This window comes from Polypterus senegalus, chromosome 4 (assembly GCF_016835505.1).
Source record: "Polypterus senegalus isolate Bchr_013 chromosome 4, ASM1683550v1, whole genome shotgun sequence".
Lineage (NCBI taxonomy): Eukaryota > Metazoa > Chordata > Cladistia > Polypteriformes > Polypteridae > Polypterus > Polypterus senegalus.
This window is the reverse complement of record NC_053157.1, coordinates 60,970,238-60,996,876: the sequence shown is the minus strand read 5'-3', so window position 1 is coordinate 60,996,876 and position 26,639 is coordinate 60,970,238. Positions and strand designations below refer to the sequence as shown.

The following is a 26,639-nucleotide window of genomic DNA, read 5'->3' as shown; positions in this document are numbered from 1 at the left end:
TCTTTAAAATGTAATGTTATGCTGTGTTATACATGTGGTTATCAGTAATCATAACCTAATCTACTGCAGGTTTTCCACACTTATGTGTATTCAAGTTGAACACTTTAATAGCTGCATACAAACACACTGCATTCATTTCCCTATTATCTCAAATACATTTCTATACTTCAGTTAATTCTCTCCAACAGCTGTAAATAAATGTATCTCAATAAGAAAAAAAATGTAAACAAGTTTGTTTATAAAGAAGCAAATCTATTTGAGTGAGCCTTTTATTAAATGACATAGAGCAGCTAAACTGAATCAATATAACAGCTAATATTTGTTAAATTCTTTTGTACCTATTATGTTATAAAGGAGAAAAAGCAGTTTTACAGTTCTAATCAATATTTCTCACTCAACACTTTATTATTGGAAATTGTAATGGATGTTATGAATCTTCCTTTTAAAACGGGATGCATATTATGAAGCATAATTACTCTGTGTATTAAAATAAACTTTAAATTAAACACAGAGATGTTCTCATTTGCCTAAATGGGAAAATTGACTCTCAGGATGGGGAAGTCAATTATTTCAATCAAAATCTAATTTAGTTCAGATAAACTTCCTTAAAAGTTCCCCGGGTGTAAAGTCTGTTTAGAATTAAAGGTGACCTTAATTGTGTTAATTTCCATGTGGAGGTGCAAACTGAGAGGAACAGAGATGACAGTAAACTCAGGTGGGCGAGTGGACCTTTGTATGGAATGCCTGAGAGGACAGGAGGACATGATATGCCAAGGAAACAGCCTTTAAAAGCATTTACTGTAAGTAGAGAATGTGTGATGAGTTTAAGAGGCAATGTTAGTGAAGGTAGAGCTTAAAAGGAAACCAGACACATGTTTTAATTGAAAATATCCTTAAGGTTTTAATGAATCCCACACCAGGTCATTGATGGCAATCCCTCATTTCAAGTTAGGCAATGGTGGACAGCATTAGTTGTTAAAGTATGTTATAACTTCAATGGTTTACATTTCATTAGTTTAATGACTCATACCTTTGAGAAAATTAATTGATCTTTTAAAAAGAGGGATAAAGCAAAGGACTATTGAAAGCAAATATAGGTCACTTAACTAAAATGCAAGAAGGCAATATAACTCCTTTACGTTGCACCAAAATACACCTCTGCTCCTTGTAATACAGTTTAAATTCTATTTTGTCCTTTATTTCTGTTGTTGGTGCTAAGCACTAGGGAAGAGCTAGCCCCATTGTATTATCTTTGCCTCAAAATTCCATAAATGATTGTGAACTTCGCCAAATTCAGTGAAATGCATTGAAGTCAATAGGGATTGAGTCGCTGGCAGCTGGGGACATGTCTGTCAACTATGCTGGACTGATTATTGTGGCTAAATAGTCACCTGAGCTGTGAGGCAGCAGTGCTAACCACTGTGCTGCAGTGTCTCCCTGAGATGAAATGAATAGAATAAAATATGAGAACATTAAAATTTCTAGCAGGTTGTGGCAGACAGGAAATATGAATTTACAAAGGATTCCCCCCCTCCCCCCCCATAGATTCTAGAACACCTCTCTTTATACAAAAGTACAATTTTTATTGGATGCTTTTGCTTGTTCACTGCCACTGCTACCAAAAAAGCGCAACACTAAAACACATGGATTCTTTACTGCTTGTTTGCATCAACTGCACGGCATTCTGGATAATATTATTAAAGGGGTAGCCTCACAAGTTACATATAGGGTGGTCCAGATCTAATTATGCAATTTTCATTACGCTATAACTTAAGTTTATTACATATAATCTTCTCCTTCTTGAACTCTCCGTCTTTACCTTCTAGACCTGGCCTCATACTGTTCAGTTAGTTGAGAGCTAGTTGGGGTTTACCCTCTGATGCAGTTCTTCTTTTCCATTTTTTTCTCATTTTGTTGTAGCTCTCCTAGTTGCTGTGTGTGTGTGTGAGCGTGAGTTGATTCCCTCATTATCTCCTTACCCGCTTCCTTTTGTAATTTGTTGTCTCACGGTAGATTGAGTGGAGTGGGTTGAATAGGGTGTGGGCATCGGTGGGAGGGTCCATATTTGGATATGCTGAAACACAGTTTTTGTCAAATTCTTTTTATGTACTTCTTTTTATCTTATTAAGAAATCAATTCAGACGTGAGCATCAGTAGGCTTTGTGGCCTAGTAACCAAGATCCCCAACTATTCTATAACAATTTAATAATTATTTACAGGTATGAGGCTGATATTTTTTGATCATAAAATAGGTCATTACTATAGCAATTGACCAGAAGAATTCATAATTAATTGCAGAATCAGGGTATTTGAGGGTTCTTCTAAAGTGCCTCTTTCGTTTGCACAATTTGGCTCAAAAACTATTCAGCACATTGTCCTGTCATAACAGGGTTAAGTTTTAAGTTTGGTATTTTTCTGCCCAGCCATTTTAACCCTAGACCGTCCTCAAGAAAATGTGACACACACAGACACAACCCATCATCAAGATATCGATGATTTCAGTATCAGAGGACCCTAAAACGTAGAGATCTGTCGAAAACCGGAGATTGAAATTTTTTTTTTTTTTCATTCCTCCCCCATAAATGATGGGTTATGGCAGGGGAGGGCACAAAGCAAAAAAATGATAAAAATTAGCTATTTCATTTTTAGGGACAAGTTTTTTTCCAGTCTAGATCTTTGTTTTTTTTTTTTTTTTTTTGCATGTTGCAAAATATCCCTAGCTTATATTAACCAAAATTCACACCTTCTACATATTGGTCTGCCTGTTTTCCATCTTAGGCACAAAACGTCTTCACAATGAGTGTGAAAGGCCATCCAAATACATTATCAAATTTAGCTGGGGCCATCACTAGGTGTCTATTATATACAGTATTTGATATTTAGGAACAATGTAATCACATTTTCTTTGTTTAGCAGAAATTAGCAAATTCGGAATTAAAACAAGTGAAATAATTAAGAATAATGTCTACACAGAATATTATTTGTATCTTCAAGATATTGTTTATGTGAAAGCAAAATAACAGTGTGTTGTTTGCCAATGCTTAGGGACTAACTAAATATTATTGGTGTAAATAAACACTTGCTTCACATATATACAGGGGAATTAACCAAACTCTTGCAGACACTATATAATGCTTCCATATTAGTTCCTCTTTATAGTCACATGTTAGGAATGCTAGAAGTTTTCCATCATATACTTCACCATATTTGCCTAAAGACTATGTTTTTTTCTGTACATGAGTTGAAATTAGAGGAACAATATATTCAGAAACACTTAAACAATGTTTCTTTATTATCACCAGTTCTATCTGACTATTGTGAAGATGCATTTTCTCTGCAGGGATCTGAGATTAATCACATCACTCATGGTTTGACTATTGGACCTTAAACAAAATTACTATTGAGATTAATTATTGTCTGTTAGTATTTTTTTCCAAATTTATGGTTTGAAGGCGATATGAATGGAAGACAACGTTCAGCATAAACACTAAGCATTGTAAGTAGTGATACACCACTGCTTTGTACGAAGTTGAATTTACGCTAAAATGTTTCACAATTTTTTGCATCCTGCAAATTTGTCACAGGAAGAAAGGTGCTTAGTTTCTGTCATTTCCTGTTAAATGTTGACATTTCATGGATCCATGAGACATGTGTTGTAACTATTCTAGTAGTATGACCCCTGCTTTGATAGTTACAATGACAGTCTTGGTAATTGAAACCACAAAGATATGTCAGAGACAAAAGTGATACTCCAATGTACTCATCGACTGGAATCAAGAAACCGGAAAGGTATGCTATGTAACAGCAAGGAGATGGCTTGCCATGCAGCCAGTTTTATTGTAGAGAAAATGCAGCATTGTACGTGATGATGTACTTCGGTGCAATTTACACAAAAAATACGCAGCAGGTCTATTTAAAAAGACACACTGTGTTCTTCTGTGCTAGTGTGAATGAGAGCCATAGAATTGAACTGATTTTAATGTAGTGTGGAGAAGTGTAAACAAGGCCTTAAGGAATATACCTTGCTTTCTACCCCAAATAAAACTCTTTTTAGAGGTTTCATGAAATTGCATGTGAAACAAATTTTAGTGACAATGTTGCCAAACTCAATGGGAAACATTACTTGATTGTTTCACTCATCGTTAATGGTGAGTCTAATGATCAAGTTGGGCAAACAATAAAGAAAAGAAAAATAATGCATATTTCTTTAACGCTGGCACACTTTAGTATTATTTTTGATTCTAAAGACAGCAGTATTTCTTAATCTTAATGACTGATTTTTTTCTCTTTTTATTCTTTGATTATGGCTATGTTTGACTAACCATCTGTAACTATTGTAAAATATCTAACACTTCATTAAATGAAAGTGATCATCAGGATTGATACAGAAAAATCTTTAACAAAAATATGATGGCCATGAAATTAAGCAGACAGATAGAAAACATGATAACAGACAGGATTGGCCAACTGTGTAGACAATACAAAAACAGAGCAATATCTGGTTGGTGTTGACTAGTGGACTGCAAAATCATCAGAGGGTTAAGATAACAGCAGCGTTATTTAAGTGCAAGTGTTGCACGTATTATTTGTCCAAACATTGAAAATTCAAAGAAGAGTCTCTACTCCATAGAAAAGGAACAAAAGCCAAATATTAATTCAGAAAAATTCAGTTTCTTATTATAATTTACAGCACAATGAAAAGGATTTTTTGCTAGTCCTTCTGCTGGAGAAATATTAAAATAGTTTAGTAACCTCTAATCAGTAAATAAAGTAAGGAAATAAAGTAATGGCAAAGAAAAAAAACAAATAATATCAGTGGTTCCTCAACTAAAACAACGAAAAAAATAAAATATAAAAATGCAGCATGTACCAGATAAAGCAACTAATAAACACACAATACATTTGCTTGATTTACAAAATGATAGAGTATTAGTGACAGGTTAAACAGATGACAATACTTAAGTTTATTGCCTGGGTGGGTAAAATCTGCTTTCAAGCCTGCTGGTATTGTATTGAATGTTGCAAAATCATTTACAAAATGGAAAGACACTTTTAATCAGGAGAGTGTCTATCTGGAAATGATGAATAGTTCTTTCTTTAGACATTTCTTGTCAAATTTTCCGCACCATACAGTAAATGTTGTTGTGATCTGTCAAGTTGCAGTTGCTATACCAGACTATGATATGGCTAGTAAGTGCATTCCTCATTGGGCATTGAATAAAATTATGGAAGACTTCCTGTTTGTGTTACCTTATGGGTTTAGTCATTCTAAAGGTGCCTTTTTTATTTGATCTCTGCTACTATTCTGGTATGAATTTTAGACAGTTTTTACCTTTTATCGTAGACAATCGAACAAAAGTCTTTACTATAGTTGTTTCTTCTTCATATTTGTTTCTCGATGATATTTGGAAGTGCATACAAGAAAAACTTTGATATGTGATAAACAATGGTCTGCGGTTGGCTGGCGCCCTGCCCGGGGTTTGCTTCCTGCCTTGCACCCTGTGTTGGCTGGGATTGGCTCCAGCAGACCCCCGTGACCCTGTAGTTAGGATATAGCGGGTTGGATAATGGATGGATGGATAAACAATGGTGAATTTTTTCTCAACACAAACATTAGGACTGCACAAATTTATTGAGGATGGGAAATGTGCTATATAAATAAAATGTATTATTATTATTATTATTATTGACAAGATTTTTGAATGTGTGTGTGTCCTGCCCCTCCAAGTATTCAAATTGGTCAGTTTGGTTTTAGTGGCTCAGTGGTAGGGATGATGACGCAGAACTTTAGGGCTATGAAAATCAAATTAATAATTGTGACTATTTTTCCAAAAAGAAGGTAAAAACTCAGCATTTTAATGATGATAAAGCAAATGACTTACCTACAGTAGCAATACTGCATCACTAAATACTAATGATGCACAACCCAAGTTGCCTTCAGAAATGTGAAGTATACAAGTGATATTTTCACTGTGGGTAATAAGGGCCCATCTATCATTGCTGGTAGTCAAAAAGCAGACATGAGGCAAGTAAGTGCCTAGAAATGACTGAGTCTGAGAATCAGCCTTTATGGGAACACAATTGGGAGAAGAAGTGCCAGGCAAGAGACGTTGATACATGAGGATACTGAGGAAAGGCATAGGTGGGTACAATAGGGCAAGAGATATCAAATATCAAACATTTTTACATTTATTCTATTAACTGAGAGATAAGTGTATCTAGTGATAATATAAAACATTTTAGCTTTTGATAGGAATGGTGCAGTCACTCTCAACAATACAATGATGTTCATGAAAATGAATAACAATCAGAAACAACAAAAAATGACAATAATTCAACCGATTTAAACAGACCAAATTAGTGCACTTCAGACTGGATGATAACTATTAATTCAAAAAATAACTGCAGTAAAATATATATGCAACAAGCCCTGAAGACAGTGAACCAGGAACTGTACTAATTGGATCCTTGACAATTTCCTGCATTTAATTTTTTTTCTGTCTGTCCCTAGAAAAACTCTCCATTCATTCATGTATTTCAAACTAATTTATCTCTCTACTGAAGTTAGAAACTATTCAAGCAAATGTTTAGAGTCTAAATTGCACCTGTGTTGTGCATGGCCAATTTGTTGCACTTCAGAGGAGAAATACTGTGGCATTAACATATAACAATGAAACATTTTTAGAACCCAACATTATTATTCACTTATTTCTATACCAATACTGCCTGGGTCTGGAGTGGTCATTACAAATAAGTCCGGGGTCATCTGCTATGTGAAGATTTGGTTAAGGAGGACAAGCAGAATAAGGTTTTTCTGCCACTGTTGTAGTGATGCTCAATTTGCCTGATGTAAAGTAATCAGTTCTGTTTACGACATGGGAAACATTTCACCAACACTCCCACTCCAACCTTACTACTAATTGTGGTGCAATTATGTTATGGTTCTGCATGATTTCAACCTTTGTATTTTGTTTTTTACCTTTTTTCAATTATTTTTTCTTTATTAGTTTTTGTGTTAACTGCTCATTATTAACAAGTTATTGTGTGTTAATTAAGCTAACAAAAGCAATGATGTTGGCCTTGGGTTTTGCTAGTGTAATTAAGCATCTTATTAGTTATAATGATGGTTGGATGAGAGGCTTAATTGATGTAAAATTCCCACGTGCTGTAATTAGGCCTCTGATCATTCATTCCTTTGTTGGGCTGCTTTTTTAGAAGTCTTTGGTCCGTGCATTATGTTAAGTATATTTCTCTTTGTCTTTGTTGAAATCCTTGATTTTGTTGGCTTTTAATACAATGCTTTTTGGACTCTTTTTTTCAGAGGTTTGGGGAGTGTGCTTGTTGTTGTCTGTTCATATGTTTAAATAAATCCAATTACATATTCTATCTATCTATCTATCTATCATTTACAGCAGTGCATTTTATTTCTAACTTTCTGTATGTCAACTGTATTTCAACACATAAGTACTGTATAATTTTTGAAAGTACTGTAGTGCTGGTTAATATCCATGCCTGCTACACAGTGCAGTGACAGCAGATCGTAAATCATTTTAAACAAGACAATACTAAGAATAAATGGTATTCACACAGGAACTTAAATGTGCATATTACTTATGATCTCAAATACTTGTACTAATTTTGAGGTATATTTTAAAGTGGTGCCTTATTACACAGTCATTTCAGCTTAAACTCCATTTTTCATAAATGTATTTTGTGTCATTGTTTCTTCATGCAGGTGTCTGTTCTCACTAGCTGTTTATGTTAAGATTGCTTTAGCAGTGCTCTAATGGGGAATACAATTATTCTAAGGAAAGAAGAGAAATTAACTGAATTTAGGACTGCACAAAATGTATTTGTTTTCTTGAACTTACTTTGTTAATGTTTGTTTGCTGCTGTTTCTCTGTGTGCTGTGTGTGTTTGTAACATCTGCCATTTTGTGATAATTGTCTGTACAATGCCTTTAAAGGACGAGTTTGAAGTTTTTAAGCATACGTACTAAATGAAAAGTGTTGGAAACTGAGACATTACAGTTTTTAGCATGTATATTTTCAGTGATAAGAACTACTGTGTTTTATGGTTTTACTTCACTATATCCCCTTTTGAATATAAGGTCATGGACCACATCTGACTGGTTATAGAAGTGCAGCTTCTGAGTGTGAAGAAACACATATACACTTTAGAAGTGTGGCGCCAGGGAAGTAGATGCATAAACCTCCTGCAGGAAGAAAGCCTAGGGGATGGAATAGGCAATACTTTAGATTTAGTAAGACCAGCTTAAGGGGATAAGGAAGTACGGTTTACAAGGTCAGACAAATGAGTTGGCCTGAGAGAAATAGACAGAGAGAGAGAGAGAGAGAGAGAGAAGTTAATGAGAAAGGTTTAAGTTGCTGTAACTACAAGGTTAACCACAATCTGTGAGACTGAACAGCTAGCACGATCAAGTTGTATGGTGTGGATGGCCATTGCCACACTCTGATTGCGTATGTGTAAGGCAATAGGTGTTGGAAAATGAAAACATATTAAATCTGTTTTCCTTCTTGCAGCTTTTGTCTCTTCTATGCTGTGGGCTCAGAAACAGAGGTCTTTCTCAGCTAGGTCAATCAAGGGTGAGGGCAAGAGAACATTCGTAATAAATAAGCTGAACTATAGCCCTGTGTAACAGCCAATTTTAGAAAGTTAAAGTTTTGAGTTAAACTCCTATTAATGTTTGCTTAATTTGAATAGAATATAAATTTCTTTCATAGTCATAGCTTATGGTATAGTCTTTTCCCTCTATAAGTTAGTAAGAGATAGAACCTTCTTAATATAACTGAGAAACAGTGTGATAATAGATTCAGTTGAGTCTAGAACAGGTCCCAGTAATCAGGGACTTGAAAGACCCATTTTCTTCTCAGAGATGGGATAAGCATATAGTTTTCTGACCGTTATGAAATGGTTCAAAAATGATAAGTGAATAGTAACGATTTGAGATGTAACAAGATTAAGCCTAGAACTACATTTTTCTTAACATTAATTTTTTCCTTTTTTGCTATTTTAATTTTCTTTTTTGTGTGAACTGTTTTACTTTGAAACTTAACTAAACTTTTAAAAACGAAGATATTTTGTCTGTGGAATCATTTCTGCGAGTCAGGCTTTTGTTGAATCCCATTTTTTGAGTTAGAGCTGCTGAACTTTGATAACTTTGGAAAAAACGCAGCTACACCCTGGGTGCAAGTATATTGCAGCTGTGAACTGTATATTCCAAAACGCTGTTAAGTGTAAGAACAGACAAACAGGTACAATATATAACTGTGGGGCTACAGGAAAAGAATCTGTGTACTTAATAATAAAACAGGCACCATTACAAAAGAGAAAGAAAGAAAGCATTTTATGCAGAATCCATGTCGCTCTCTCCATCCACAATATAATTTCCGTGTCTTTGAAATGATTTTAAACACAGCTGTCACTTGTGTGACCTCACATTGTGCATACATTATACACTCAGAGTGCAAAGTGTCTTACTGGCTTTTATAAAAAAAAAAAGATTAGGTAAAATTGCAAAAATAGATATGTTGTGTACAAAATTAACTTTTACCCCAGAAAACACCTTTCTTAATCAAAACAACTAATTACAATGTATACACATATATAATATTTAATTGTTTCTGATGATGTTAAATTTATCAGTTCTGATTCTTTGTTTATACTCTAAAATAACATTTGTAATTGACAAGTACTCATGCTCTTTGCTTTGCTGTTATTTTTTGTGTATATCCTTTCAGGGATGTCCTCTACCTGGAGCTGGATGGCTGCAGTGCTTATCACTGCCACTCTGAAGAACTTTCATTTTCCTTGAAGGACCATACATCAGTAGTTTTCTTATCTATGCATGCTTGAGTACAATCCATGAAGTTTAGATTGTTTTCATTTTCAAAGCGCATATTTCTTAAGCATGAAGACTTTGATGTAAATTGACAGTGTGACTTTCTTGTGTCCCTTGAAATCTATTATATTTTTTTGTTTTCTTTGCATTTATTTCTAGGTAATGATTTGCAGGCATGATGAGTCATATCTCTTTTTTATTCTTTCTGTTATGTAATCAGTTGTATTCTATTTCACTTTGCAGTAATTCTCATTGTAAAAGACACAGTATAAAATAAATGACAACCTTAGACAGATAGGCTGACAGTGTAACCGTGAACACCCCCAGTAAACCACACCAACCCACTGACAAGTGGAACTGATTTGTAATATTTGTACAGTTTAGAGCTTCTTAATTTTCAATGTCTTCAGTAAAATAATACCATTAACTAATTAAGTCACAGTATACTGTACTATAATATCAGAAGTGCATCTGTTGACTTGGATTACTAAAAGTTACCAAGAATCACATGTGATAAAGAAACATTTAAAACAATTAACACAATGTAAAACAGTAGACACCAACAGGTTTCTGAAATTTATTTCTACAAACTACATGGATTGACTTATTCGCACAGTGTGCACAGCCATCTAATTAAATAACCACTGTGACGGACAACCGGGGGTTCTGCCCGGCCAGGACACCTAGAAGGACCAGGAAAGGGATTATACCTCCCCTGGACCACAAGAGGGCAGCTGTATGGGGGCCTTGGGAACCAAGCATGGAAGCTCAACGCTATTGGGGCCTGTGGCCACCACAGGGGGGTGCCTGGAGGATTGTGGAACCCTGGGTGTGGAAATGCTGCCAGAAGGAATTCCAGGGACACCGGGAGTGCTTCTGGGTGCTCATGCGGCACTTCCACCACACCTGGAGGTGGAATTCCAGCTATCTGGTGGCTATAAAAGAGGCCGCCTCCCTCGAATAGAGAAGCTGGAGTCAGGAGGAAGGCAGCAACGCTTGGGAGGAGAGGAGGAAAGTCAGAAGGAGACGTTCAGAAGGGAAAGATCTGAATTGAACAAGGGTGTTTGGTGCATGGGCACTGTATTGTGTGCTGGACTTTGTAAATAAACGTGTGTGATTATAGAACATTCTGTGTATGCCTGTTTGTGTCCGGCCTAAACCTACCACACCATTCAGTATAACACTTTTCCTATATTATACTTTAACAAAGCAGCTTTGCTTTTCAATAAAATAATTCAAAACAAAAAGGTAATATATATGCATGTAATAAAATAAATTTACAAGATAATTCAGATATATCACAGGTAAATAAACACAATTAAAAAAAGAAAAACGTGGTAGTTTGAGAGTAAGAGAAGATAAATAGTGCAGTGCAATTGACATTGAAAGATGGATTAGAAATTAATTGGGCACAGCTCTAGGTTGTCTCATTTTTGTTCTGGTTCTGCGTGACCTGACCAAAACAAGAGCTTAAAAAATAATGAGTGGATGAATGAATAGTCTTTTATTGATGTAAATTTGCCCCTACTATTGCTACACCACTACTTCTCCATACTATAATAAGGTAGGCAGAGGTTTAACCTCTATGAGTTTCAGACTGGGCAAAACAATTTTAACAATCCAGCTCTGCTTGCAACTAATATGGTTTTCACAACCAATTAAAATAATGGTGAACAAATCAACAGAGTTAGCTCCCCGTATTAGCTATCGTGTGGATGAACAAGGGCCAGTTGTGAATTGAAAAATAAACTACTGGAATAAATTTTCTCCCATAAGTACTTGTGGACAACCATGCCAAGGGCAAACCTCATGGAAGCCCTTTATTTACAGAACCAAAAACATAACAAAAGCAACACAATAGTCATGAATTAGACAGGAGCATAAAGTAGTCATGGAAGCTTTCTGTAACGCTTCACTAAATCCAACAGACAACTCGACAACACAAGCAGCATATGGCATTTGGTGCAGAAAAAAACACCTAAATGATTACCCAGACTTTGATGTTAATAAAAAGAAATGAGTAACTAAATCAGAACTGGAAAATATCCAAAGGAGAGTTAAATAGACAATGTTTAAAATCAACTCTATATCAATGAGTTCTATATCATACACTATTTAGCCAAAAGTACTGTATGCAAACATCCCTCCTATTTATTGAGTTCAGGTGTTTCAGCTAAACCCACTGTTAACAGGTGCATACAATCAAGCACATAGCCATGCAATCCCCATTGACAAACATTGGTTTGTACTGAAGAGCTCAGTGACTTTAAACATGGCACTGTCAAAGGATTCCACCTCTGCCTCAAGTCGGTAAGTGAAATATGAAAGGCTCTTGACATATGATCTGATTTTTTGTGTAATAGATTAATAATCTAATAATTCAGTAATGTTATATCTTTACTGAACATAATCTTTAAATATTTAACATCAAAGATGGAAAAGGCATGTGAACCTGTAGGAAATGTGGAAACAGGACTTCATTGTTCTAATCAATGAGATAATATTGAGATGCGGGTTTCGGGCGTCCTTGTGATTGAAAAAATCTATGTCAGTGAGTGTCTGCTAAAAAAAAAGACGGGGAAGACTAGTATTTATGTGTCAAGTCACTGAATATCCTGCAAAACGTTACATCTTACAATATTTTAATAAGTCACAATGTTATTCTCACTCAGCTTATTAGGGAAGCCAGGGTGGACAAGGTGAACCTACAGGTACTATAACTGGACCTCATCAATATTTATGCCTCAATACCTCATAAACTAGTGGGGAAAACTTTAGACTATAACTATATTAAAGCAACATTAGGGATCTTATCCTTAACTCAGTGTGGACACTGTCAGAATTGCAGCAGCTTAAGAATGGCTTCATAATGGACTGTAGCATCTCTGCAGTCCTCTTGTCTTATCCATGATCATGCTGATGAAGGCAGCAAAAGTGGAGTGCAGGGCCCTCTCAGAGTCTGGGGTATGGCTACCACCAATAAGAGTGTTTATGGATGACCTGACTGTGACTACTACGTCAGTGACTGAAGACTGCTGGATTCTGCAAGGGCATGTGAAGCTTATAACATGGGAAAAGATCAACTTTAAGATAACTAAATGAAGATCCAAGGTGCTGAAGATGGGTAAGGGCAGACTTCCACATTAGTTAAACACCAATCCTGTCCATCACAAGAAAGCCTAGGAAGATCCTGGGAAAACTATTCACCTGTAGCCTTAATGATACTACCTTGATCCTATGAACCAACAAGATGGTTGAATATTGGTTGGCAGCTGTAGACAAGTTGAGCTTGCTTGACAAGTTCAAAGTTTTAATCTATTAACATGCAATTCTAACATGCATTCTCTGGTCATTGATGACATATGAGGTCACGTTGGTTCACTATGGTGGGCTTTAAGAGATGGTAAGCCATTATCACAACAGGTGGCTGGGTCTTTCCACAGCTTTTTGTTTTCCGACAATATGCTTTTTCTTAAGATCTTTTTGAAAGTGGTTAAGTGAGTTATGAACTTTGCTTCATATTCTCAAACAACCAACCTTAGGCTATTGGTCAGTAACCTGTACGAGGAGTTTATTGTGGCACATGTAAGTATGGCATTACAGTATATAGATGCCAGTAACCCCTGTGCTGGCATCAAAGTGAGGATGCAGAGGAAGTGGAGAGTACCAAAAACGGAGGAACTGGCTAAATTCCACCTGTAATAGCTCAAGCTGGTGGTAGGTGTCATCACTGGAAGAGCTGGTCTTGGCTGTGGCATGGTAGTGAGGTGTGGGCAGGCCCAATGCATATATTGGCCCAGGCTTGTATAGGAAGAGGTGCAGGAGGGAGTTACAGAGGATTGCACAATCAAAGTAGACACTATTAGACAGCCAGAGGCATAAGATCACAAAGCCTGACATCTGGAAAGTAGTGCCCCAGTATAACATTTTCGTGATACGAGCTGTTCGTAATGCTCTAACTAGCCCATCCAACCTATATATGTGGAGTACAGCAAAAGGACCATCATACCTGTTATTACAAAGAAGAGGAACATTGGAGGAAATCTTCATTTTCTGCCCCAAGATACTGGGAGATTGTTTTCTACAACTGACTAAATACATTATCAGGTTTGTTAGGGTAGGAGAGCTGCCCTAGTCCTAGAGGAGGCCCTCCATTTGAATCTAAGTGTCTGCACAGGCCTGGCAGCAGATGGTTTACCTTCTGAAGCAGTTGAGATTCCCAGAATCCATCTGCATGACCAATTCTGATGTCTGAATTGACAAGGCAGGTGGTCATGTTGGAACTCACCTTTCCCAAGGAAGATCAAATTGAGAAGGCTAATGAGAGGGAAAGGCTTAAGTATGAGGACCTTGTGGAACTTTTTTGCAGCTGGTGGAGGGTGGGGTTGGGAGCCTAGTGGGAGACGATAAACCTAGTATGAGGTGATAAACAGCAGGACCATCAAAAAAGTGAAAGAAGTGAGAGAATATTCTTCTAGATGGTTGTAGATCAGAATTAGTGAGCAGTGGAGTGTGGGTGCTACTGGGACATAGGCCCTAGGGGGGGTCGCTTGGGTGAAGGTGACTGACCCCAGGTTCTATCACTGATGATCTGTGCTTCAATGTGATGTGTACTTCAGCAAATGATCTGTGCCTCTTTGTTTGCAATACTGATGATGTGTGCTTCTTCATCATCACTGGTGAATGCCTCTTTTTCCCAATGCTTCAGTAGATGTATATTTTAACTTTTAACAATAGAATGCCTGATGAAGAAATAATTTAGATAAGTACAGTATGTGTATATCACAGATGAATTACACATCAGCACTGATCATCATAATTTAAATCTCACTCACCCATGTACACTTTAGGCATCATGCAGAAAGGCCATTTCATATTTAGGGCTGAATGAAGCTTGAATTGAAGCAGCCTGAAGACACATTTGACATTAACATTATGACTGGTGACTACAACAGTTAGGCTGGTCAATTAAGTAGAAGAACTAATTGCTGGTGGGAGAACATCTTCATTTGGCTGTGTCAACAATAAAATCATGTTACTACAAATTGAAAACTGTCTATGGATTCCAATAACTCAGCAGCAAAAGCTGATTACACCATTCAGATTAGTATAATATTTCTATCTAATTTTAGTTCTTCATTTCTTTTGCTAAGTACGGTCCTAGAGCTTGAGCAGGATATTATAACTGGAGATGCTATGCTTGTCTTCAGTGAAATATATATACAGTTTAAAAATAGGAGTTGGGGCAAATGAAAAATACACAAATACCATAATATGCCATAAATTAAGAATTTATATAACATATTGTACTGAAGGAATAGATCATAGAAGGCAGATATTCTATAAAGAATCCAAAAGTAGTACAACACATTGCAATTGGTACAGGAACCAATCAGAAATGATGCATAGTGCCTTCAATAGGGTGGCCTAATAGATGGGAATTATACATAGCTTTATTTTACAATTACTTATGATGGCAATCAATGTATTTCTACCTTTAATCATGTCAATTTATAAAAAAAAAAACTGTAAAACAAGCTAAGCATTAGTGGTGTACTACATGATTTGTGTGAATCATACAGTTTTGCTTTACAAAAAATATATTTTAATATTATCCGCAACCTTTTTCTCTATATGTAAAAGCATGGCAAAATTCATTCTAGTGCAGGATGTCTGATAGGTGCATGGCTAGAGAGCACTTACCTGAAAGAACTTCAAAGGTGCTTCTCCATTGCTAAAATCCTTTGGCCTTGGAGTGTGACCACCGGCGAGCCTCCCTAAGGATCATGACTTGGATCATCTTATAGAGTTCGGAAAACTTAGCACAGATGGTGCTACCTAAGTCTCTGACCCTAAATGAGCAGTGTGAGGCAAAACTGGCTGAAAGAGAAGCTGTGGAGCATAGGGCAGCTGAAGAGGGAGACAGCGGTTTCGGATGTGAAATAACTGTTAGGAGGCAATATTCCCTGCTTTCCATCCAAAAAAATAAAAAAAATAAAAATAACTAATTTTAGTGAGTTTCACATTTCACAATTATGAAACCATATACAATATGAATTTTAGGAGCAATTTTTTCAAAACTCTGCTGCTTTGCTCATCATTACTATTCATCTGCTTGTTAAACCTGTAAATCTTTGGTAGATCAGCCAAAGAAAAAAATTATGGGCTTGGTTCATAACACTCTCTTCAATCAGAAGCATTATTCTGCACAATATGCATTTATTTGTTTGTTTATTTGTTTGTTTACTTATTGATTGACTGATTGGCTGTATTATTTGTCCTGCGAAACTGTATCCTCATTTTTTTATGTTTCTGCTGCTGCATGCATGTGAATTTTCCCTTTAGATTAATACAGTTTATCTAATCTAATCTAATTATGGTTTGGAACCTAAAGATTATGAAAAAATTAAAAGGGGAATTGCCTTTTAAACTTAAGAGGTAAATAGGGAGAAATTTAATAAAAGGACGTTCAGCAATACTTCTCTTTCCGATGATAACCTTTAATCTAATACTGTTCATCTTGACAGAAAGTAGCTTCAGACAGAAATCTTATCACCAGTGGATATGGTGCAAAAAGCTGTGGTGGATCACATTTTAAAGTTTATTAACATTTATCAAACTGTGCAATTCCTTAACAACTGAGTAATTAAATTGTCCAATGAAGAAGTTTTACAATTGAGAATGAGGAAAGGTGAGCCTCTTATTCAACCAGAAGTAAGACCCAATCAAGTGTGCTACATCGAAACACCAGCAAATGAAACAATAACTGAAACAGAATAAATAAAATGTCATGCTGTCATTGTTACCAAAGGAGAAACTTCAAAATTGTTGCAGAGGCAACAATTACAAAATTATCAAACATTATGAGGTAATAAAACAAAAAAGTTAAGTGTGAACCTTAGAAATGAAATACCCAATCCAGTGCCTTATTTGTATACTCTCTTTTAAAAATTTTGAGAAATCCTGAATCAGTGCTAGAGTAAAATTTTGATGGTATAAATGCAATGTGGTGTTTTTGGGACAGTTTCTTCCCCGGGCCGACAGAGGACAGCTTCCCTGGTTTCCAGTAGGGGGCACATGGACCTTTCCGGGGGCCTTGTTTGGCTGCACTTCTGCCACACCCAGAGGTGTGACTGGAGGGCTCTCGTTGGGCACCTGGAGTCCTTCCGGGTGCCTTGTGAAAAGAGGCCAGTACCACAATTCATTCATTAAGTCATTGATGATGGTAAACCACAAAGGACGGAAGAGTTTTAACAGAAGTTTCAATGTAATCCCACTTGAAAGATGCTTATATTTGAAACTAAATCTTTAGCAATGTAAGTCTACAGTTGCACTCCTGTTTCCGTGTTGAATTGAATTTTATTTTGCCACATGTGTTGTCTCCTGTGATATACTAGTTTGAGTATTATTATTATTATTATTATCCTTGCTGGATTATTATCTATGTCATAGCCTATAATTTTTTGGCATCTCCTCCCAAATATGTTTATGACAGGTCGGGGTCCATGTATATCACATTGTACATATACGTACATTGTCATTCTCTTAACATTTTGTTAATTTCTGGAGTCTCTTTAAGGTGTCAGTCTCAATGTCTGTTAAATACCTCTTACATTTACACCATGCATGTTTAGTTAAAAGGGCAGGCACCTTTAAGCTTCCAGGAATGTTTAAAACGGATAAGGTTTTAGAGAGGCGTGCAGGAAAAGCCACAGAGCCAAGTTTAATTTTGTATTCAGTTTTGTATTAAGCTTTTTATTGTTTTTAATACTATTGTGTATATTACTGTTTTAAAGCTCTTCTTCTTCTTTTGGCTGCTCCCGTTAGGGGTTGCCACAGCGGATAATCTTCTTCCATATCTTTCTGTCCTCTGCATTTTGTTCTGTTACACTCATCACCTGCATGTCCTCTCTCACCACATCCATAAACTTCACTTAGGCCTTCCTGTTTTCTTATTCCCTGGCAGCTCTATCCTTAGCATCCTTCTTCCAATATACCCAACATCTCTCCTCTGCACATGTCCAAACCAACACTATCTCGCCTCTCTGACTTTTTCTCCCAACCATCCAACTTGAGCTGACCCTCTAATGTACTCAATTCTAATCCTATCCATCCTTTTCACACCCAGTGCAAATCTTAGCATCTTTAACTCTGCTACCTCCAGCTCTGTCTCCTGCTTTCTGGTCAGTGCCACCGTCTCCAACCCATATAACATAGCTGGTCTCACTACTGTCCTGTAGACCTTACCTTTCACTCTTGCTGATACCCCGTCTGTCATAAATTACTCTTGACGCTCTTCTCCACCCATTCTACCCTGCCTGCACTCTTTTTTTCACATCTTTTCCACATTTCTCTGTACTGTTCATCCCAAGTATTTAAACTCATCCACCTTCGCCAACTCTACTCCCTGAATTCTCACCATTCCACTGACCTCCCTCTCATTTACACACATGTATTCTGTCTTGTTCCTACTGACTTTCATTCCTCTCCTCTCTAGAGTATATTTCCACCTCTCCAGGGTCTCCTCAACCTACTCCCTACTATCACTACAGATTACAATGTCATCAGCAAACATCATAGTCCACGGGGACTCCTGTCTAATTTCGTCTGTCAACCTGTCCATCACCATTGCAAGTAACAAAGGGCTCAGAGCCGATCCCTGATGTTAATCCCACCTCCAACTTGAATGCATCCGTCACTCCTACGGCAGACCTCACCACTGTCGCACTTCCCTCATATATATTCTGTACAACTCTTACGTACTTCTCTGCCACTCCCGACTTCCTCATACAATACCACAGCCCCTCTCGAGGCACTCTGTCATATGCTTACTCCAGGTCCACAAAGACACAATGTAACTCCATCAACATCCTCAGAGCAAACATTGCATCTGTGGTGCTCTCTTTTGGCATGAAACCATACTGCTGCTCACTAATCATCACCTCACTTCTTTACCTAGCTTCCACTACTCTTTCCCATAACTTCATGCCGTTGCTCATCAATTTTATTCCTGTGTAGTTACTGCAGTCCTGCACAACAGCCTTATTCTTAAATATCGGCACCAGTACACTTCTTCTCCACTCCTCAGGCATCCTCTCACTTTCCAAGATTCCATTAAACAATCTGGTTAAAAACTCCACTGCCATCTCTCCTAAACACCTCCATGCTTCCATAGGTATGTCATCTGGACCAATGGCCTTTCCATTTTTCATCCTCTTAAAAACTGTCCTTCCTTCCTCCCTGGTAATCCGTTGCACTTCCTGATTCACTATCTCCATGTCATCCAACCACTTCTCTCTCTCGTTCTCTTCATTCAACAGCCTCTCATAATACTCTTTCCATCTGCTCAACACACTTTTCTCACTTGTGAGTACGTTTCCATCTTTATCCTTTATCACCCTAACCTACTGCACATCTTTCCCAGCTCAGTCCCTCTGTCTAGCCAATCAGTACAGGTCCTTTTCTCCCTCCTTAGTGTCCAACCTCTCATACAACTCATCATATGCCTTTTCTTTAGCCTTCGCCACCTCTCTCTTCACCTTGCGCCTTATCTCCTTGTACTCTTGTCTACTTTCTGCATCTCTCTGACTATCCTACTTCTTCTTTGCCATCCTCTTCCTCTGTATACTCTCCTGTATTTCCTCATTCCACCACCAGGTTTCCTTTTCCTCCTTTATCTTTCCAGATGTCATGCCAAGCACCCTTCTTGCTGTCACCCTTACTACATCTGCTGTAGTTTCCCAGCTGTCTGGTAACTCTTTACTGCCACCCAGTGCCTGTCTCACCTCCTCCCTAAACTCAACCTTGCAGTCTTCCTTTTTCAACTTCTAACATTTGATGCTTGGCTCTGCCCTCACTCTCTTCCTCTTCTTGATCTCCAACGTCATCCTACAGACCACCATCCCATGCTGCTTAACTACACCTTCCCCTGCCACCACTTTGTAGTCTTCAATCTCCTTCAGACTGACCCTCCTCCATAGGATATAATCGACCTGTGTGTATCTTCATCCACTCTTGTACATAACCCTATGTTCCTCCCTCTTCTTAAAATACATATTCACCACAGCCATGTCCATCCTTTTGGCAAAATCCACTATCCTCTGACCTTCTTCATTCCTCTCCTTGACACCATACCTACCCATCACCTCTTCGTCTCCACTGTTCCCTTCACTAACATGCCCATTGAAATCCGTTCCAATCATCACTTTTTGTCCCTTGGGTTTACTGTTCATCACTTCATCCAACTCACTCCAAAAATCTTCTTTTTCACCAATTGCACACCCAACTTGAGGTGCATATGTACTAACTAACAACATTCATCATCACACATCCAATTTCAAGCTTCATAATCATTACTCTGCCTGACACTCTTTTCACCTCCAAAACACTCTTGACATATTGTTCCTTCAGAATAACTCCTACCCCATTTCTCCTTCCATACACACCATGATAGAACAATTTGAATCCACCTCCAATCCACCTGGCCTTACTTCCCTTCCATTTAGTCTTTTACACACACAATATATCAACCTTCCTTCTGTCCATCATATCTCCTAACTCTCTCCCCTTACCAGTCATAGTGCCAACATTCAAAGTTCCTACCCTCAGTTCCACTCTCTTTACTTTCCTCCTCTCCTCCTGCCTCCGGACACGTCTCCCCCTTCTTCTTCTCCTTCTTCAGCAAACAGTAGCCCAATTTCTGCTAGCACCCTGTTGGCTAACAGTAGTGGTGGTGGTCGTTGTTAATCCGGGCTCGACCGATCCAGTATGGAAATTTGTATTGTTGTCTGCATATTGATTTGGCAAAATTTTACACCGGATGCCCTTCCTGACGTAACCCTCCCCATTTATCCAGGCTTGGGACCGGCACGAAGAAACACACTGGTTTGTGCATCCCCTGTGGCTGGGTTTGTGCAAGCTAATTATTTTTATTGTTTCACATTTTTTGCAAGAAAATATACTATTTGTTGATATTTGTTTGTCTGACGTTCAGAGAATGCACTGTTTCAGTAAGTATGTACAGCAACATGTATTGTATGTGAAATAAGAGTATTATCTCATCAGAGGCGATTGTAGAGACTCCATAGGGCTCACCAACTCACCCTCTCCTGATTCCCAACATGGTAAATTTATTACCAATTTTTAGCACAAAGTCTAAATAAATAGACCCAAAAGGGAAAATTTAATAAAAACAAATCCCTTATTATAATTTTGTGAAAATCAGATTATATAAATAAGACAACACAATAAATACATGTGTATATAAAATAAGGAAAACAATAATGATAGAATAAAGTAAATAATCTAAGTAAAATAAATACATTTTAATACAAATGTAAAGATCACATCACACATAGTGAGAAAAAGTAAATAAAAACTGCACAAACAAAAATTATATAAAAAAGTACACTCTGCACTATGGAGTCACCAATTGTGAGAACTTTGTGGTGTTCTTTGTCTGAATTGGAGACATGGGTGCCAAGGGACTATTTGACATTTTTAATCCTCATCTCACTGTTACCATTCACCTTGTTACTGAACTAGTGCGGCTAATTTTGGCCATGTAAAGAGTACAGTGAGGCCCACAGAAACTGAAGCGGAATCAGAAAGACTGAACTGTCAATCGTTTAATAGCTCTCAGATTCCTAATGCGGCCCTCCAAAATGTGTATTTTCCCAACTAGCTTTATATTAACTATAAATTTTTGGCAGGAGAAGCCACCTGTATTGCTAATTGAAAAATTTAAGATGTACACAATGTAGGACACACAACACATAACTGCTTCTATTTCTATTTCTCCTTATTATTTTTGCAGAACCAGAATGCAATGGGAAGCCAGAAAGATACCCTGAGTCTGGCGATGCGTGTTTTCACCTAAGCTTCTAGTGACTTCTGATGAACTGGAGACCAGGCAATGGAGACAGGCAAGCTCAAAAGATGTTGGTATTTAACTAAAATATATCACAGGAGTCTTCAATATGATGTAACAAAAATTAAAACTAGATTCCAAAGACTTTTAAGAAATGAGAAATAACAAAATAAATTAGTTTTCATCACTTAATTGTGAAAGACACATACAGAACAAACAAATTTTATAAGAGGTTTAGGACCCAGGTACTATAGATTAGTTTACCAGATTATTCTTTATTTATTTATTTGTCAAGATATCAAATTATAAAATAGGAAACACATATCTGTCTTATTAATGCTACATTTCATTTGCTCAGGCAATAACTGATTTTTTTTCAAATCTACCATGGATAAATAAAACATGTGTATGTTTTTTCCAAAACTGATTTTTGTCCTAGGCATTTATTAATGTTACTTGTGAAATAGAAGCTTCTAAAAGACATGTCATTGGAGGGGCCTAATTCATTTGTGTGTTTTAATCTGCATACAATCAAAATAAGAATTCAAAATGCAGAGATCAGAAATCCAAATCTACCATATTTTTGTATTTTCGGCACAGTGTCGGAAGCATGTGAAGCAGAACTGTATAAGTAAACGCACAGTGAAAAAAGCATGTAGGAAAATTATTTATTTTAATTTTAAATATATATATATTTAATTATATAATATTTCAATTTTTGATTTTATATTCATTTGTATGTAGTTTATCTCCTCAGGTTATACTTTTTACTTTGCCAGGTTTACTGAAAATTATGTCTTTCATGAGAGCATTTCACAAATGAGAGGAGAGCATTCACTCCTTCAGGCCAATTTTTTTTTACTTAATACCTAAGCTGTCCCAGTATTTCTTCCAGAGACTTCTTAAAAGTTGTCAAGGCTTCTGCTTTAAGTACATGTCTTGGTGGTTTGTTCCAGATTCCCACAACTTGCAGCAGCGCTACGGGATAAAGGACTGCATATCCCAGCTTCCCCGGTGGCGTTGCTCTATTGGATGGCAACAGAGGATACGGTGGCTGCTGACAGTAATTTTTATAGTAGTCTTGACATAATTTAAAGAATTAGAGCAACGGTTTACAAGTGAGCATGCTTCTAGCTTTTTCTCCAGTAAATTTTCCATGATTTAGTGTCACATCATAGCACTAAGATAAGGACATTGATTAGAGGCTGCCAAGTTTCAGTCCTGCATCTGTGCCTATTGCTAAATTTGTGCCCAGAGCTCAGCTCCTGTACCTCTTAATTATAATCGTTTACACACTTGGACCTCCAAAGTGCTCTGGGATTCCAAAATCCACATAAAAACTGTGTAATTTTTATACTGTTGAAATAGGCAAAGTTGGCTTTATTTAAACTTTAGGAAAGTATCCTGGTTAACATTACAGCTATCTGTTTTTTGATTGGCTGATGTAACAAAGTAGCAAGTGAGGTAAAAATATTGGAAGTCACACAAAATCGAAATATAATGCAAGGTTAATGTAGTTACAAAAAAAACTTTCTGGTACAGTGTGTGTGGATGCTAATATGGAGGTTGAGAGATATAAGGAACAGAAACGAGTCAGTAAGAAGAAAGACGCATCAGATGAGGTTGAGGAGAGTGAAAACTCCAACATAAGTAAGCTGTGCAGAGTGTGAACAGCAGAGCAGTTTAAGATTCAAAGATATTCAAATGAAATGCTAATTTATGTGCGTGAGTTTACATGTGAACAGTACTTATTTATATTTATTAGACCAATGACAGAGTTCTAATGTTAAATACGCTGCCGTAATTGCAGCTGTTGGTGCACCTCCATTCCGCCCCCTGGTCAGTCACTATGAGTTTATGCACATCATGATTTACATCTTAAGCACTGTCTGTACTAGTTAAATGTAAATGAATTACCCACTAAAACAAATATCCTCATAGGTTAGCTTCAAAAGCTTCTGCAAGGACCCTCAAAGTGGTGTGATGGACGGCCGGCAGCTCAACCCGGAAGGCAGCTATTTGCCGACACTGCTTCCCCCAAAACGCTGGAGTGCAGTAATACCCTGGATTCCCGTATGCCACTATGGGACATGGAGTTTGGACACACAGCCCTGCTGGGTGCTGTGGGTGCCGTCAAGAGGAGCTGTCAAAGGGCCTGGGGACATATACTTTCATTGTGGCCCGGAAGTATGAGGTAGTCACGAGCATAGACATATATAGGTAGACGCCACATTCACTGTGTTGGCCAGTCAACACGATATGTCAGCGCATCCGTCATATTGCAAGTGGCAAAAGTACCATTTAAACTAATACAGGTAGACGTGCAAACCGGGTTTTCTGATGAAAAAACAATAAAGTTTAAAACAGTATCGTTTACATACAACAGATTTTGTCGAATCGTTTAAATGTGATTATTTATATCCATTTATACACTAATAATGGCAATTATTAAATAATAATTATTATTAAATAATTCCTCCCAAATAAGTAACATTTCTCGGACTGCCTTCTTCCATCTCTGAAACATTTCTAGACTTCGCCCTGTGTTACGCAACACAGTACTGAAGTATCGGTTAATGCCTTAGTCACCTCACATATAGATTACTGTAATGCTATCTATTTGGCATCCCACAAAAACCTATCCATGGCTTACAACTTCTTCAAAATTCAGCTGCCAGGACAATAACCTGCTGTTCTAAATCCACTGAACATATTACACCTATTCTCTCTCAACTTCACTGGCTCCCTGTTAACTACAGAATACAATACTAAATATTGCTCTTAACATTTAAAGCTCCCCCCTTCCTCACTTATCTCCTCCAGACTAACACTACTCTCGCTCACTCAGATCCTCATCTGCAGCTGTACTTTCTGTACCACATGTCAGACTCAGTGCTCTGGGAGCTCGAGCGTCCTTGTAGTGCACCTCAACTCTGGAATTCTTTTTCCTCTCATAAATGTCAGCTCAATTCAATAACACATTTTAAAACTACCCTCAAAACTTATCTTTTCAAACTGGCATACCAATTGTGAATTTTGCACTGTTATTGCAAGTTATCTTTGTTTGTTTGCTAATTATTGCTTTTTGATTTATCATTCTCTTGTTTTAATTTAACTAATGTTGTTTCATTTTATTGTAAGGTGACCTTGAGTGCTAAGAAAGGCGCCTATTAAATAAAATGTATTATTATTATTATTAATTATTGAGACGAAAACTTGACCAGTGTCTGAAAGTCAAAATAGTAAGACTGGCAGTCTGGTCTTTCTTTTAACAGTGGAATGATGCAATAAAATGACAAAAATAAGCAATTTTATTGTATGCAAATTGGCTTAATAATTTCTAAAAACATTTAACTCATTCCTCCCTCAGTCTCTCTCTCTCTCTCTCTCCCTCTCTCTCTCACACACACACGCACTCAAACACAATGTACCTAATTAAATATATACAGGATAGGATCTAAAATCCTTGAAACAGAACTGTGTTACATAGCTTTTCCATGTGTTGCCACTCTGTAATTTGAGAGTATTCAGTCTGGCAATATGGTGCACCAATAGTTTGTGGAAGACATAAACAACTAAAGACATAAAATGATGGTTGTCAATTTCAAACTGTTTCCTCAATGTGCTCCTTGAGAAAAAACACATCATCCGAACCAATCTCAGCCCGAACAAACTGATTGATCAAAGATACACTGACAGCTTGCCCTAATGTCAACTGTCGGATAACACGCTCATCTACTTTGACCACCTTGACTGTACCCTCAGAAGGAATCATCAAACCTCCTTTGTTTTTTAATGTGAGCAAGTGGTAGCTTTGAACATATGATGCCGGTACAGCATCTGTTACCAAACTAGCACAGCACACATCACAGGACAGCTTTCTCAAAATCCCGTCTAAGGGCTACTTCCCACTGCTTCCTGAGGTGGATTTCTTTAGAAAACCTTCACAGTTTGAGAAATGTTAACAGCTAACCACAATCTACATAGTTAGTGACTACTGTAAATACGTCTAGCCAAAACGTTGTTTGGATGCTCACTTGAGCACATAAATGCATAGCTTTGCTAGCTAAAGTTAAGACTATAAAAAAGGATTTTTAGTCTATGGTCACGAGGACAGAAGCCCTGAAGTACTTCCGAGCTGAAGAAAATCCCTGTTCTTTATTAGACCCAGAAGTGCCAGCCAGTCACATGGTCGGAAGGACAGAAGCACTTCCGGGTCAAAGACTATTTAAAGGACTGATGAGAACCCAGCAGGCGAGCCAGAGTTGGGAGGGAGTGTGACAGAGCTTGCTGGGAGGTGTGGAGAAGAATTTAGTGACTTACTGTGTGTATTTATTGCTTTTGATGCTGGTGGAGGTGTTTTGGGGCACAACACAGATAAAAGAAGAAATTAAATTACTTCTTGGTGATTTTAACCTGTGCCCAGTGTGTTTGTCTGTATGGGAAAAGGTGAGCAACACTGCCACCAAGCGTCCTCGCATTTACAGTGGTCAAGGTGATTACCACATACCTTTTGCACACTTTTAAACAGTAAAACTGAAAAAGTAATCTGCATGACCAAACTTAAACATTAATAGTTAAAAAATCCACCAATACTGTATTTGTAATCTCTTTACCAATGCTGAATAATTATTTGTATAAAAATGATTTAAGCACCACTTCTGTATACCAGTCTTCTTTATTTAAATTAAGGCTAGGCAATCAGTGTTAAAAGGCAATTTCTATTAAGACTTTTCAACTGTAGCCCCTTAAGGGTCCCAGTGTATTTTGTTTTCCTACCAGCTGAGAGTCCTAATTACTTTCAATAATTATATATTTTTTCATTCTGGCATACTGTTTTTATTACAGTATTTTGTTCAACTCCATTTCACCACTGATTGACTTAAATGACTTCATTACAAGTCTTCT

At 37.2% G+C, this 26,639-nt stretch overlaps 1 protein-coding gene and 1 long non-coding RNA gene across 3 annotated transcripts in view; one reads left to right on the top strand and one right to left on the bottom strand.

The window, feature by feature from the left end:
• The window catches only part of LOC120527383 (transient receptor potential cation channel subfamily M member 3-like), an 881,963-nt gene that overhangs the window by 21,966 nt on the left and 833,358 nt on the right, over positions 1-26,639 (bottom strand). The window lies entirely within an intron of this gene.
• On the top strand, positions 629-10,363 carry LOC120527385. The gene is made up of 2 exons (XR_005633328.1): positions 629-800; positions 9,762-10,363. It is a non-coding gene; the product is annotated as an uncharacterized LOC120527385 (long non-coding RNA).